The following is a 14,743-nucleotide window of genomic DNA, read 5'->3' on the forward strand; positions in this document are numbered from 1 at the left end:
AAAGATCCATCAATTCATGCATTCACCCTTAGCTCCAACGCATAGTTTGTTCTTGGCTTCAACACTTACCCTCACATAATCTTTACAAGCCTTGGTTGTTATGCACACAACCTCATGCATCCATACTTCTCAATACCAACGCACGCCTACTCTTGGCTCTATACTTAGCCAATTTTTCACTTGTTAAACTGTCTAAATCTCACCCAAGACTAGGTTTTTCCAACGCTTAGAATTTTCTTCCTCTATCTTCCTACTTTATTTACTTCCTTTCACAACTTTACTTTAACATATCCTTAGTTTTTGCTTAGCATGGCCATTACTCATTTATATAGGAAAAATGGAGTATGAGGTTTACAATTATACTATAAAGTTAATTTTTAATTAGATTCAAAATTAAACTATATATATGAGAGAATAATATTTTTGAAAAAGATTCAAATATATATATAATATGAATGTGATTCCTATTAAAACTATAAGTTACGAGAGGGAAATATATTTGATTATGATTCAAATGTAATCTTAATTAAATATATAATATTTAATTAATTAATATTAATTAATTAGATTAATTGATAATTTTTAATTAGATTAAATTAAATATTAATTTAATTTAAATTAAATTAGATTTTAACTCTCTACATTTGAGGGGAGTTAAAGAAAGGTTGAAGGGAATTATTTTCTCTTGCTCAACTTACAGAAAGATCACGTTTGATTTTCTTTTTTTTTTTTTCACTTAGATTTTTTTTTGGAAAATAGAAAAAATCTCAAGATCTCTCTTGATCTTTCTCAAGAAAATTATGTAACTCTCTCAACTCTCACTATCAATAGAGAAAAAATGTTTTTTCTACAAGTTTTATCCCTTCCCTTTGATCTTCCAAAATTTTATTCCCATAAACCAATCCTTGTCGGATAATAGTGGGAAAGATTGTTTTTGTGGCATCCCGAGTTTTTTATAATTTAAATATTGTATTTTCGTAAAATTTGAGGACAATTTTGTTAATTTTTGAAATCCAGTTTTGTTTAAAGTAAAGATTTGGATCTATGTCGCATTAATTTAATTTTAAGTAATTTAATTTAAGTTAATATCGAGAATGGAATTTAATCTGGAAAAAAATGTTTTGATTTGTGGAATTTAAAGAGAAAAAAGAAAGTGTTTTAAGAATATATATATTCATATGGAAGAAAATGATAAGATAAAAATAATTTAGTATAAAATAAAATAGTTTAAAATAAAATAAAGTTAGTTTTATTATTTATTTATTTATCTCCTCTCTTTCCCCTCTGGCACGGAATCGAAGAGTTTTTCCCTTCATTCTCGCATGCGCCCCTTCCCCTCGAAGCCCTCGCCGTCAGCTTCCCCCGCCTTGCTAGCCACCGCTCGTCCTCACTGATGATCGCCCGTCGGTAGGGTGTCGCCCACGCAGAAGCCATCGCTCACGCCGCACTGTTCGTCCGCCGCTCACCCATCCAGCCACGCGCGTCAGATCTGTCTGACGTCGGACCGCCCGAAGTTACCACGCGCTCCAGCCGTCTCCGTCACTCCATCCCATTTGCGTGTTGAGACGTCGTCGACACCTTCCGGACACCGTCGGTCGTAGCCACGTGTCAGTTCGGCCGTCCGACATCACCTTCTGCCTTTCAGCCGCTGTTTGGGTCGGAACCTTCTGGGGCTTTAGATTCAAGGCTTAGAAGTTTTGAGGTGACCCATCAAATTCAAGACCAATTTTGGTAAAGATGGTTAAATTGTGGTAAATTTTCCTTGATAAGCAAATTAGGAACGTTTGGACTAAATTGGATTTAAACCCCAAAGGATTAATTAAAATTTTGGGCTCTTCATTTTAGGCCATGACTGCTAAACTAAATTTAGTAATTTATGTTATAGGACGGATTCAAGTTTATGCAAAAGCTTTAAGGAGACTATTTTCGTAGACGGTTGTTTATGACCAAATTTGAGTTGTAATCTTATTACTGGAACTGCCTTTATGCCAGTGATAGAATTATGATTTATTATGAGGATTTTAAGACTAATTACAAGGATAATTCTGTGATTTAATGGACTGTTTAGAAAAGATATATGAGCATGTGATAATATGTCTGCAGGATGTTAATGTATGAACATGATTTAGAATTTTATGAGACATTAAAAGTATGATTAGCATGACCCTAAATTATGAGTTATGCAACACTACTACTAGAATGTCTTAAAGCTAGGTGAAAGTTGGGGCATTTGTAAAATGTACATATTTATGTGATTTATTATGAAAGTGTGTAGGCTATATGATGTATTATGAAATTTTGAACGTTTGACTGTTTACATGAGTTAGTGTATGAAAGTGATGTACTAGAGTTGATCCATTAATACTAGATTAATTACGTATGTTGGGATTAATTAACATGACCTTGACGAGGAGATTTTAGAGGACTCATAATGATGTGAATGTTATATATAATATGAAGTTAGATGTAATCTCTTTTCCTTTCCAGACTATGCGACTGCATGAAAGTGATGCTAGTATATGAAAGAGATGTACTAGGACTGGTGTATATGAAAGTGATACATACCTAGAGGGTACTGGGGTATATGTAAGAGGTGCGCGCTCAGTGGGTTATGTGTATATGAAAGAGGTGTATACATAACCATGTGTACGAAAGAGGTATGCATCCTTACATTCATAGAGAGGATCTGGGTTGTACGAAAGAGGTACACATTCAGTGGGTTATGTGTATACGGAAGAGGTGTATACATAACCAGGTGTACGAAAGAGGTACACACTCAGTGGGTTATGTGTATACGAAAGAGGTGTATACTTAACCAGGTGTACGAAAGAGGTAAACATTCAGTGGGTTATATGTATACAAAAGAGGTATATACATAACCATGTGTATGAAAGAGGTATACATTAGGTGGGTTATGTGTATACGAAAGAGGTGTATGCATAATCATGTGTACGTAAGAGATTGTGTTTCCTTCGGGATTCAGAGGTGTATGCATAATCATGTGTACGTAAGAGATTGTGTTTCCTTCGGGATTCACTAGAGATTGTAGGTCCTACGAGACTTACTAGAGGTAATGGGCATGCTTAACTACAATAGGATAGAAATGAGCTTTTCATGTATGTATGTGTCCCATGAGGACTAGAGTAGTTTATATGTTTCACCAGAGGTAGGCATCTAGAGGACATAGATGCCTAGCCTGACCTCGATAGTTGGGTTACTTACTGAGTACTTTATACTCACCATTTCTTATGTTTATGTTTCAGGTCAGGGTAAGGACGCACTGGCGAATGACAAGAGAAATCCTTGAACGAGCCACTGGGGACCAGTCCACTCATGAGATTTAGATTTATTTTCATGTTTTTCTTAACTTTCAATTTTGATGTTTGAAACTTACTATTAAGAATCGTTTTCTATGATTTATGGATACCCTATTGTTGTTTTTAATATTTGAATTTAATGAAAGTCTTTTGAATTTACCTTATTTATTTAGCATTTATTTCACCATAAAAGAGTGCGGTTTTAAGTTCCATGCATGCATGTATTTAGTAACGGCCTAACTTAAGTCCTAGCGGGTCGGGTCGTTACAGCTTTGGTGGTATTCTTTTGTTTGTGATCTTGGAGATTCGTACAGAGGAAAACTTGGAGAATTTGAAGAACAATTCTACATTAAGGTATTTATGCTCAACCTTTATGTTTGCTTAACCTGTTATTTAGATTTAATTATGTTAATTCTTTATCCCAATTCAAAGATAAAAGCAATAAATCGTTCAATCCTTGAGTTCATAACTCACTTAAGATTGAAATTGAGTTGCATATGGTCAACCTATATTAAATATTTGTTCAATCTTATACAAACTCTTTGTATAGGATATCCTCATTAGCATGTCTCCATATGAACGATTTGAATCATATTGTTTGTAACAATTACAAAATGGGTCATATTCGTAGTGTCAACAAGATAACCCACTCCAACCTTATCCATATATTGCGACCACTTAGATTATTATTTGAATGTGATCCACAAGTCAACCACATACTAATAAAATAACCTTGGAACTTAGTTTATTGGATTGAGTTATGCAATCTAAATGTCGAATAAAATAACTTCTTACTTTATTAAATAAATAATTTGATTATTCATTACAAACCATGAAATTTAGGGTATAAATCTCAACAACTTTTAAATATGGCAAGGAGAATATCACCACATATTTAATACTTTCTGCATTAAGGACAAGGTAACTCGAGTTAAATGTCTAGAAAAAGGAAAAAATTTAATGGTGAAGGTTCATTTTCTAAAGGAAAGTCTAAGAACAACAAATCATAACAAAATGGTAAACAAAATTTTAAATGTATCTACTGCAAGAAAGATGGTCATAGTTATGGGTGAGCATGATATATCAAAAAATCCATCGAATCGAAGGTGTGTGAGTAAAAGGGGAGGCTCGGTCGGCGTCAGTTTGGAAAAAATACAAATCAATTTTTTTTAAAAAAAGTTAAAGAATAATTTGACAAAAATCGATCAATCGACAATCAATTTGCACTCCTCGATAATTAAAGACGATTTGAACATTTACTAAATCAATCATAGTCAGTTTGGTTGTAGTTTGGTAAAAAATTGACTCTGAATGGTTGTTATACACCTCTAGTCACAACAAGAAAGACTAATGATTTTTAAAAAAGAAATAGAATCAGAAAAATAAAAACCATCAACACGGAGAAGCTATTGTAGTTAAGAATATTTTAACCTTTATAGATGCTCTAGCAACCTCAAATGAGAAGGAAACTCAGAACAATGGTGAAAGAGTTCAAGATTAGGTCCTTAATTCATACGACACCTTTCAAGGGCTGATTCACAACTTACAAACCTTACGATGGAGGATCTATTTATATGGAAAATAACCATGCTTGTAAAATTGTAGGCATTAGTTCTATTTCTCTAAAATGAAGGATGGATGAGAAAAACTCATAATAAATGTAAGACATCTTCCTTCCTTGAAGAGGAACTTACTATCATTGGGTATACTAGACTCTGTAGGTTGTGAATATAGAAGAGTTGGTGACACTTTTCAGGTAATATAGGACTATAAAGTGGTCTTAACTGGAAAGAAAATAAATAGAGTCTATATCATCAAAGATGTGGAATTAACTCACTCTACCATTAGAGAGCATCTTTAAAATCTTTAAAAATATTTAAAATCGCCATTAGAGAACATTTAAGTCAAGAGAGAGAAGGTCTTTTCTTTACGTTGTTTTAGTCTGAACACAGTTTGAAAGAAAAGAGAAGAAATTACCTTTCGACGTGTTTCAAATCATTTGCAACGTGGCTCGATAGAATCCACACAATCAGCATCTGTCGATCATTTATTATTGGATCAATTCCTCACTTGGGCTTTTGTAAACAGAATTTATAGGCTCAACAAGATGTTTCCTTCCTAGATAGCAGGTTAATCACCTCTAAAGCATCGAATTCCACCGCAATCAGCAGGTTGCTCCCCATCCATTCACATTGCAGTTCTATCAAGCCCTCCAAAATACCTTTAAGGTGTGTTTGGGTCGTCTTTTCTAAGTGGTTAAATAAGTATTGCCAAGTGTTAAAAAAAGTGTTTATAAATACTTAAAAAGTCAATCCAATCGGATCCTTAACTTCTACAAAATTGTGTGTCTTTCGATCTTATTTTCAAACTTAAATGGTATTTATAAGTGTTATAAGACATTTTCCATTTCTTAATTTTATTTTTAATTAGCATCCAAATAAATTCATAAAATTAAGAGAGGATTCTGTTTAATTATCTAATTTTTACCATGGTTTTGAATATGTTGAGAATACGACCAAAGTCCCACATTAGCTAGATAAGATGATGATAATAGGTATACAGGTGTGTATATATATAATTGTAATTGATTGAAAGTATAAAGTCTTGGTTTTATTGAGCCTATCTAGGATATTAAAAAGAGAAAATGAAAATTGAACTTCATGGATTTAGTATAATTTCTTAAAAGACATAAACCAGTTAGGTTTGAATGGATCTTCAAATATTGTGATGCATATTCTCATATGACTAAAATATTTGAAATTACTCAAATTTATTTAAGTTGATTGTGTGATTATTTGTTTGTATGTTGATGATATACTGATCTTTGGTACAAACATAAATGTAAAGTATGATACTAAGTTATTTATGTCCTCACAATTTGAAATGAAAGATTTAGATGAGGCTAATGTGATACTTCATGTTACTGAAAATGGATTTCCTTTATGTCAATCATACATTGAAAACTATTAAAAAGATTTGATAGTTTTGATAACGTTCCTGTAAGAACACCTTATGATGCTAGTATGAGTCTTAAGAAAAATAATGGTAATAGTGTTTCTCAATCTGAATATGCAAAGATTATAGAAAGTGTTATGTTTTTTGTGAACGATATCAGACCTGATATTGCATATGTTGTGAGTTGATTGAGTAGATATACATATAATCCTAATAAAAATTATTGGATTGCTCTTCATCGTTTATTGAGGTATCTTTAAAGTGCAATAGAATATTGTTTACACTTTGATAAATTCCTTGTCATATTAGAAGGGTATAGTGATGCCAATTGGGTAACAGATAACAACGAAGTAAGCTCCACTAGTGGATATGTGTTCTTACTAGGCGAAAGAGTTATTTTATGGAAATTTACAAAGAATACTTGCATAGCTAGGTTTACCATGGAATGCGAACTTATTGCTTTTTAATTAGCATAAAAGCAGGCTAAAGTGGCTTAAAAGCTTACTGGGAGATGTACCATTGTGGAGGGCATCAGGCTGCCATAAGAATTGTCAAGAATGGTGTGTATAGTGGCAAAATGCCATAGACATGGAGCTATGAAACAATTATTGAAAGAATGAATTATCTCCTTCGAGTTTGTAGGGTTTGAAAGGAACTTGGCAAATCCTATAACCAAAGACCTAACAAGGAGAGTAATTCTATAATTTTCAATAAGTATGAGACTCAAATCCTTATAATGGTCTATAACTCTTTATTTGGGTGGTCTAATTACGATAGATTTGATGGTCCATAACCCTTTAATTGGTTGGTCTATTGTGATAGATTAGATGGTCCATAGCTTTATTTGATGATCCTAGTATGGACTTGATGGACAAAACTAAAACCTTTAAAAAATTCCTTAGCCTTTTCTTTAGGTGGTCCTGGTATGTATTTGATGGATAATTGTAAAATCTTCATAGATCAATTTTTGAGTGGTTTGTCTTTGAGATACTTGATGAAGTTGGTCTTGGTATGGACTAGATGTGAAGTCTTCATAGCTCAGTTTTTTAGTGGTCTATAGTGATAAACTTGATGAAGCAATTAATGTGATTGTGAAGGTGTTGTCGCCTTCTATGAAAAAGTTTAAGGGTCTTTTTCTAGATCTTTCATGTTGATCCAAGATTCTATGTGCATGGCCTTAAATAGCACGCTTTTATCGTGGAATCAATAGAAATTTAAGGAGTAAAACGTGTTGTGAGGGTCTTAACAAGAGTTATTGAAAGTTCAAGAGGTAACTCACTTTCTTTAACAAAGTTATTGCCCCATTTCACTATGCATCAATTCAAATTGTCGAGATATTGATGTTTAAGTTTGGCCTCCTAACTTTGCTTAGAAAACAAGTTTTATAATATATTTTTCTTTGGTTGTTTTGTTTGCTATACCAATTATTTGTGGGAGATTGTTGAGAATGTTGATACCCTAAATCTCATGGTTTCGTAGTTTGTAAATTATTTATACACGAATTATTTATTTAATAAAATAAAGTATTATTTTATTTTATATTTAGTTTCCATTAACCCAAATCCAATAAACTAAAATCCTAGTTATTTAGTAGAGCTTAAACATGTATGTGGTGACATATAAGTGGATCACGTTTGAGTAATAAACTGGTCTATAGTAGATGGATAAGACTAGGTATCTTATCCTAGTAACACTACCGATATGACCCACTACATAATTGTTACAATTGTTGTAAAGTGTTAGAAATGATCTGATCTTGATCATTTACATAGAAACATGTAAGTGAGGATATTTTAAACAAAGAGTTTGTATAAAATCAGACCACGAAATGATTAATCTCTCTTTATAACACCATTACTTGAAGAGACTTACATTTCCCTTAGATGAACATAGGTAACTTGGCCTTATAATATATATAAATTATAATTATTCATTTTTTAACTTTTAGAAAATTAAAATGGGGAGGGAGTTATTTTTTATAACTCCCTTCAACTCCCATTTTATCGCTTCTACGTGCAATATAGAAAAAGGGAAGTTGGGATTTTTTTCATCTTCATCTTCTTCCTCCCATTCTAGTGCTCTATGTGTTAGAAAAAGAATCTCACAACAAAAACTCTCTCATTCCCTTTAAAAAAATTAAAATCGCAAGCCCACATAACTCTGTGTGATTCTCACCTTAAGAATAATGAGGAAGAACTTTTGGTGGTGGCTTCATTCTGGGCTATTGTCGTGCTGTGAATTTTCGTTTGAGTTTGAGAGAAGAAGTTCCGTACATGACACTTGATTGTGGAGAGGAAACATGAAGAGTTAAGTCTTCAAGGGTAAGTTTCCCTTTCTTCTTTGTAGACTTCTCAGTAGAAGAAGCATGCTTAGTTATTTTTATGTTTATTATTATTTCCATCACTCTACATTTATTGTTCTGTAAAACAAAATTAGAGATACACGAATTCTATTACTTCCGCTTCAACGTATTCCAAACTCTTCAATATGTGCTAATTCCATTAGCAACTAAAGCGCTTCTAAATACTAAAACGTACAGAACTGTAGCAACTCAATATAAAAGACAAAAGATTTCTCCTAAAGCAAATGTCATCTTTGGCACCTAAGATTATAACACGTAAATCTCAATAGGATTACGAGGTTTGTTAAGAGTGGACTTCTAAGTTATTTAGAAGAAGACTCGTTACTAGTATGTGAGTCATACCTTGGAGGAAAATGACAAAAAGATCTTTTACTAGAAAATATCATAGAGCCAAAAAAACCTTGGAACTTGTACGTTTAGACCTCTATGGTCCTATGAATGTTAAGGCAAGAGGGGGTTTGAATACTTCATCTTTTTTTATAGATGATTATTCAAGATATGAATATGTTTACCTAATGCAACATAAGTCTAAAGCTCTTGAAAAGTTCAAAGAGTATAAGGCTGAGGTTAAGAAATCATTAAGTAAAATCATTAAAACAATTCGATCAGATTGAGGTGGAGATTGTATGGATTTAAGATTCTAGGACTATATGATAGAATATAGAATTTCATGTAAACTCTCGATACCTGATAAACCTCATCATAATGGTGTATCTGTTGAGGTCGATGCCCTAAATCTCATAGGGTCCTATAGTTTGTATTTGTATTGTACAAACATTTTATTTATGTAATAAAATATGTGATGTTTTATTTCAAAATTTGTTGCATTAACCATAAACCAATAAACTAACATCCAAGGTTATCTTATAGCTTAAACATATATGTAAAGACATACGGGTGGATCATGTTTAAGTGATAACCTAGATTGTCTGTAGTAGATGGATAAGGCTGGATACTTATCATGGTGACACTACGAGTATGACCCGTTTTGCAGATGTTACAATTGTTGTAAAGTGCTACAAATGATTTGATCCTGATCATTCATGTGGAGACATGTGAGTGGGGATATTCTATACAAAGGAGTTTGTATAAGACTGGACCACAAAATATTTAGTCTTATTATATAACGTTGTTCATAATAGAGACTTACATTTCACCAAGATGACCATAGGTAACAGGACCCGAATCTTAAGTGAGTTGTGAACTCCTACCTATGAAGGTAGTTCTTTGATTTTTATGGGTAAGAGTGGCTAGATCGCCGACTCAATGAGCCTACCATTTTGGAGATTTTTCTGATTGGGGAGCTGGGAATGCAGCTACACAAGAGGGAATTCACTCTTTCCCTAATGTCGGGGTAAGTAGATAAATTACTCCCTTAATAGCTGATTCTGGTCTTGAACAATGTGGCGTCATACCCTCTCTTGGCCCAAGAGGGTTTGGTAATAGTTGGACTATAATTTATTGTTCATTAGAGAGATTAGTGGTACTTAAGGTGTTAGCTGTACTTACGAGCAATTTGTGAAGATTTGTTATATCTAATTGACACAGAAATATACCTGTAGTGCAAAGAGTACAACTGTCGGTCTTTAGTGAAGTGCCCAATAGTTAACAGATGGTGAATAATTTAATTAAGAAGTTTAATTGATTATTCATATATCGTTGGAGCTTCAAGCTACAGGTCCATAAGGTCCTTTCGGTAGCTCAAAGGGATTTTATGAGAATCATTTTTTGGATTAATTTGAACTATTCAAATTAATTGAGGGAATTAATTATATGTGATATAATTAATTAAATTTTAATTATATATGATATAATTACTATAATGTATTTGTTACATTATAATATAAAGTATTTATTTGAGAGAAATTAAATATTTGAATATGATTCAAATATTAATTATGTGAATTGGATTCATATAATTAAATTTAGTATAAATGGATTTATATTAAATATTGTTGTTGAGAGAATTAAACTATAGGTTATATTGTATTTGACACAATATTAAACTATAGGTTATATGTTATATTTGATATAACATATAGTTTAATATATTATATGATAAAGTAGTTATTATATATATATATATAAGGCTTATTATTAAAATTAATTTTATTAATTTTTTTTTTTTTTTGAAAAAACAGTTTTAGGGAGGGAGTTGTAACTCCCTCCCCCTTTATTCTCTCCACAATGTGCAGGAGTGGAAACATACGTTTTAGTCTTCTTCTACTTGAAAAAAAAATGATAGAGAGGGTGTGATCTACTCTTTCCTTCTCCTCCTCTCTACTGAGAAAAACTTCTTCCCTTTAAAAAAATTCAAAATATCCAGAGCCCACAACTCCTAGGCTCTCAGTCTGAGAATACAAAGGAAATTTGGTGGTGGTGTTCTTCGGTTTGAGGGAATCCATTGAAGATCGTTCTTCAAAGGTATGAGTTTTGAACCTTATTTTAATTCCTCTTTTTTTTTTTTTTTTTTTTTTATTATTATTAAAAGCATGTTGTATTATTTTTATTGAATGCATAATTTTTTATCCGTTCTCTGTAAATTTTCTGTTTTGTAAAATTTTGGAAAATTTGGGATGATCCATATGTTCCGCTCAAGAACCCTAACAAGGTTCCTTCAGTATCATAAAGTAGAAATAGAAATTTGTTGGACATGGTTCGATCTATGATGAGTTATGCTTATTTACTTGATTTGTTTTGGGGTTATGCAATAATAACTGCAGTTTATATTTGAATTGTGTTCCATCCAAAAGTTTTTCCAAAATACCTTTGAAATTGTGGAATGGTCATAAAGGTAGTTTACGCCACTTCAGAATTTGTGATTGCCCAGCATATTTAAATCCTAAGAAATTGGAACCTCGTTCAGAATTGTGTCTATTTGTAGGCCATACCAAGGGAATGAGGGGAAGTATTTGTGTCAACAAATGCTACATTTTTAGAAGAGGACCACATCAGGGAACATAAACTTCGTAGTAAGATTTTGTTGAATGAACTTTCTAATGAAACTACTGTTACTTCAACAAGAGTTGTTGAAGAGGCTAGTACATCAACAAAATTTTTTGATGTTGGTTCATCTAGTCGAGCACATGTTATTAGGGTGTTCAGGTTTATGAGGTTGAATTAAGCGTACTTCTTAATTTAGGTATTAAAGGTGTAAACTCTTGTTTTTCTAAGTACCTATGTTTGCAAGGTATTATGATCATTCAATGTGTTATGCTGCTAACTTAGTAAGTATCAGTTGTTATACACTGAGGTTGTATGTACAAGTGTAAAAAGAAAGAAATTCTCAAAGTATTCTAGAAAAGAGGAAGAAAAATTCTCTAAGTGTTAACGCCTAAAATTAGCTGAAATTGATGGACAAAGGGTTAAGTGATAAGCTAAGGAGAAGAAAAAGAGTTCTCCAATGGTAAGTTTGAGAATAAGGGAAGTAAGAAGAAAAATTTCTAAGTATTGAATGAGAACTCTCTGGTAGTTTAGACAGAATCTAACATGTAGTAAAAGGTTGGGAAGATATTTCTAAAGGAAAGCTAGGTGCGTAGTTATAAACCCCTGAACTTGTTTTTCTAGTTAAGTAAGTTTAAGTCTTCTTAATTATGAGTTAAGATGTGAATTAACGTCAATGAAAAAAAAGGTAGTTAAGTATGTATAGTGAATCATGCATCTGAAATGTAAGAGAAGGAAAATTTTCTAAGTGTTATGACTATTCAGGTTGTAACACGGCTGACGCATAGAAAAGTTGGAGAAGCTTATTAATGGTAAGCCAAAAAAGGGCAAGAAAATATGTTAAGTATGAAACGTTGGGTTCTCAGGTGAATTAGGAACGAGTTAACACATAGAGAGAGGAGAGGGTTCAATACATTAGAACTAATAGGCACCATGAAGCCATCTTGATTAAATGATATGACCAAAGGCCCAAGGAGGGGGTGTTGTGGCTAAGTATAGCAAGTGGTATGTAGGGTTTATGCGACCAACTTTGTATACCATTGTTGAGGGCTAAGCTGACGAAAGATGCGACAGACGATCATGCTTTGAAGGGAGAAGTCCTGGATGGCCACAAGGCCATGTAATCAAGCTTAAGCTAAGGAATTTAGCTTAATTAATGAGAAAGTAAACCAGATGACAGCCTTGTAGATATCAATAATGTTGGATGGACACCAACACACAGCGGAAGAAATCAGGATCCATAAGCATTCTAATTCATTAATTTTGGTTGAAAAGATGCTAAAAACAGAGTATAATGGGTTTCATGAACATACCTTGGCCGAACCAATGAAATCTCTATTTCCAGCTGCAAAATCCCCTGAATCCTTGTGTAGACCACCACAAGATCTTCCCTACTATCCTCTTGGTACTCTAAATTGAGTTGTGGGACTTAAAATAAGCTGGAATCAAAAGGAATATAAAGAAAGCTCACTGAACCAACCCATTGAAGAACACCTTCTTCATCCGATTTTTTTTTGCAAAAATTCAGTCGGTCCATCCTACTTTTCTTCACTCCAAACTCTTCAATATATTACAGACTATCATGCAAAGAGATGTGCTGCATGGAATGCAGCTCATGCTTGGAGTAAACCAAAGGAGAAGGTGGTGGGTTCTTTGTAAGCAACTTTGAAGATAACTTGAAAAACCCATTTTTTTCAAGTTTGTGTGATTTTTCAATTTTCAAAAATCCATTTTGATTTTAAAATCATATTTTATTTCTAAAATCAAAATTTATTAATTTTAAAAATTAATTTCACAAATTAATTTTCTAATAAAATTAATAAATAATTATTTAAATAATTTAAATAATTCTAATTAATTTAATATCCAATATTAAATTAATCTTTACACAAATTTATCTTCATATATTTAAATACATTTTCTCCAATTCCGTTTGATTCTAATTTGAACGTTTCAAATTAACTTATCACGCTACTCTAGAGCTATTCCATTTCCGAGCTAGTAGGGGGGACCTCATGGACCTACAGATCATGAGCTCCAACGATCCGAGATTAATTAGCTAAACTCATTAGACCGATCTAACCATCATTCGTTAACTAATGGGTCATTCCACTAAAGACCATAGTTGAACTCCCCTCATTGTAGATATATTATGTCCACTTGATATAACCATGATTAGTAAGTTAACCCTTCACAGGTTGTTCGTAATATCGTCTGGGTCAAATCTCTGTTTTACCCCCGAAATTACCTCTTGTTCCTTAAGTCCCCATTGATCCCCTAATGAACAATTTTTTTGTGATCCAATCACAAAAATGAGTCCATCTCATACCAAATGAGAGGGCGGGATCCCTTGTTCAAGCCCCAGAATCAGCACTTAAGGGAACAACCTCTCTAATATCCCTAAAGTGGGTAGGAGTGAATTCCCTCTTGCACCCTATGTCCCCAGCTATCTATCTAGTCTTACCCTTGAAATGGCAGTCATATTGAGCCGGCGCTTTTGAGCCAACCCTCACCTATGCAAATCTAAGGGCAATCCCAGATAAGCAAGAGTTCATAGTTAGCTCAGGATTAAGGTCAAGTTACCTAGATCATCGCTTTGAAATAGTCAGTCTTAAATAGTAAACATCATTATAAAGTAAGAGTGACTCATTTCATGGTCCGATCTTATAAAAACTCTTTTGCACAAGGACATCCCCACTCCTCATGTCCAACATGAACAAATTTGGATCACTTCGTTTGTAGAACTTTACAACTTCTTGTAACAACTATAGAGCAGGTTGTATCCAATAGTGTTACCAGAATAAGATACCCAACCTTATCCATGTATTATATATCATTTTGACTATTTACTCGAACCTGATCCACCTTTATGTCTCCACATAAAGTTCATGTACTCATCCAATAGTCAAGGGACTTTTAGGTTTATTAGATTTCTATTCAAGCAATAGATCTATTCAATAACACCTTTATTGAATTTTCAGAATAAGCTCCATTGTTTACATACCACGAGTTTTAGGACATAAAACCCACTAAATAAAGGGATAAGCTTTCCAGGTGGCAATTATGTTGGGATTGATGTCCTAATTCTCCCGAAGTCTTGTTGTTTTGTAAAGATACACATTGTTTAATGAATAAAATAATTGTTATTTAATTCTGGCATTTATTC

At 32.9% G+C, this 14,743-nt stretch overlaps 1 long non-coding RNA gene across 1 annotated transcript; it reads left to right on the plus strand.

The window, feature by feature from the left end:
- Positions 1-1,206: 1,206 nt before the first annotated feature.
- On the plus strand, positions 1,207-3,481 carry LOC150036871 (uncharacterized). The gene is made up of 2 exons (XR_016529049.1): positions 1,207-1,731; positions 3,264-3,481. It is a non-coding gene; the product is annotated as an uncharacterized LOC150036871 (long non-coding RNA).
- Positions 3,482-14,743: the final 11,262 nt, after the last annotated feature.

The sequence above is a fragment of the Benincasa hispida genome, chromosome 4 (genome assembly GCF_027475165.1).
Source record: "Benincasa hispida cultivar pf3 chromosome 4, pf3_genome.v1.1, whole genome shotgun sequence".
Taxonomy (NCBI): domain Eukaryota; kingdom Viridiplantae; phylum Streptophyta; class Magnoliopsida; order Cucurbitales; family Cucurbitaceae; genus Benincasa; species Benincasa hispida.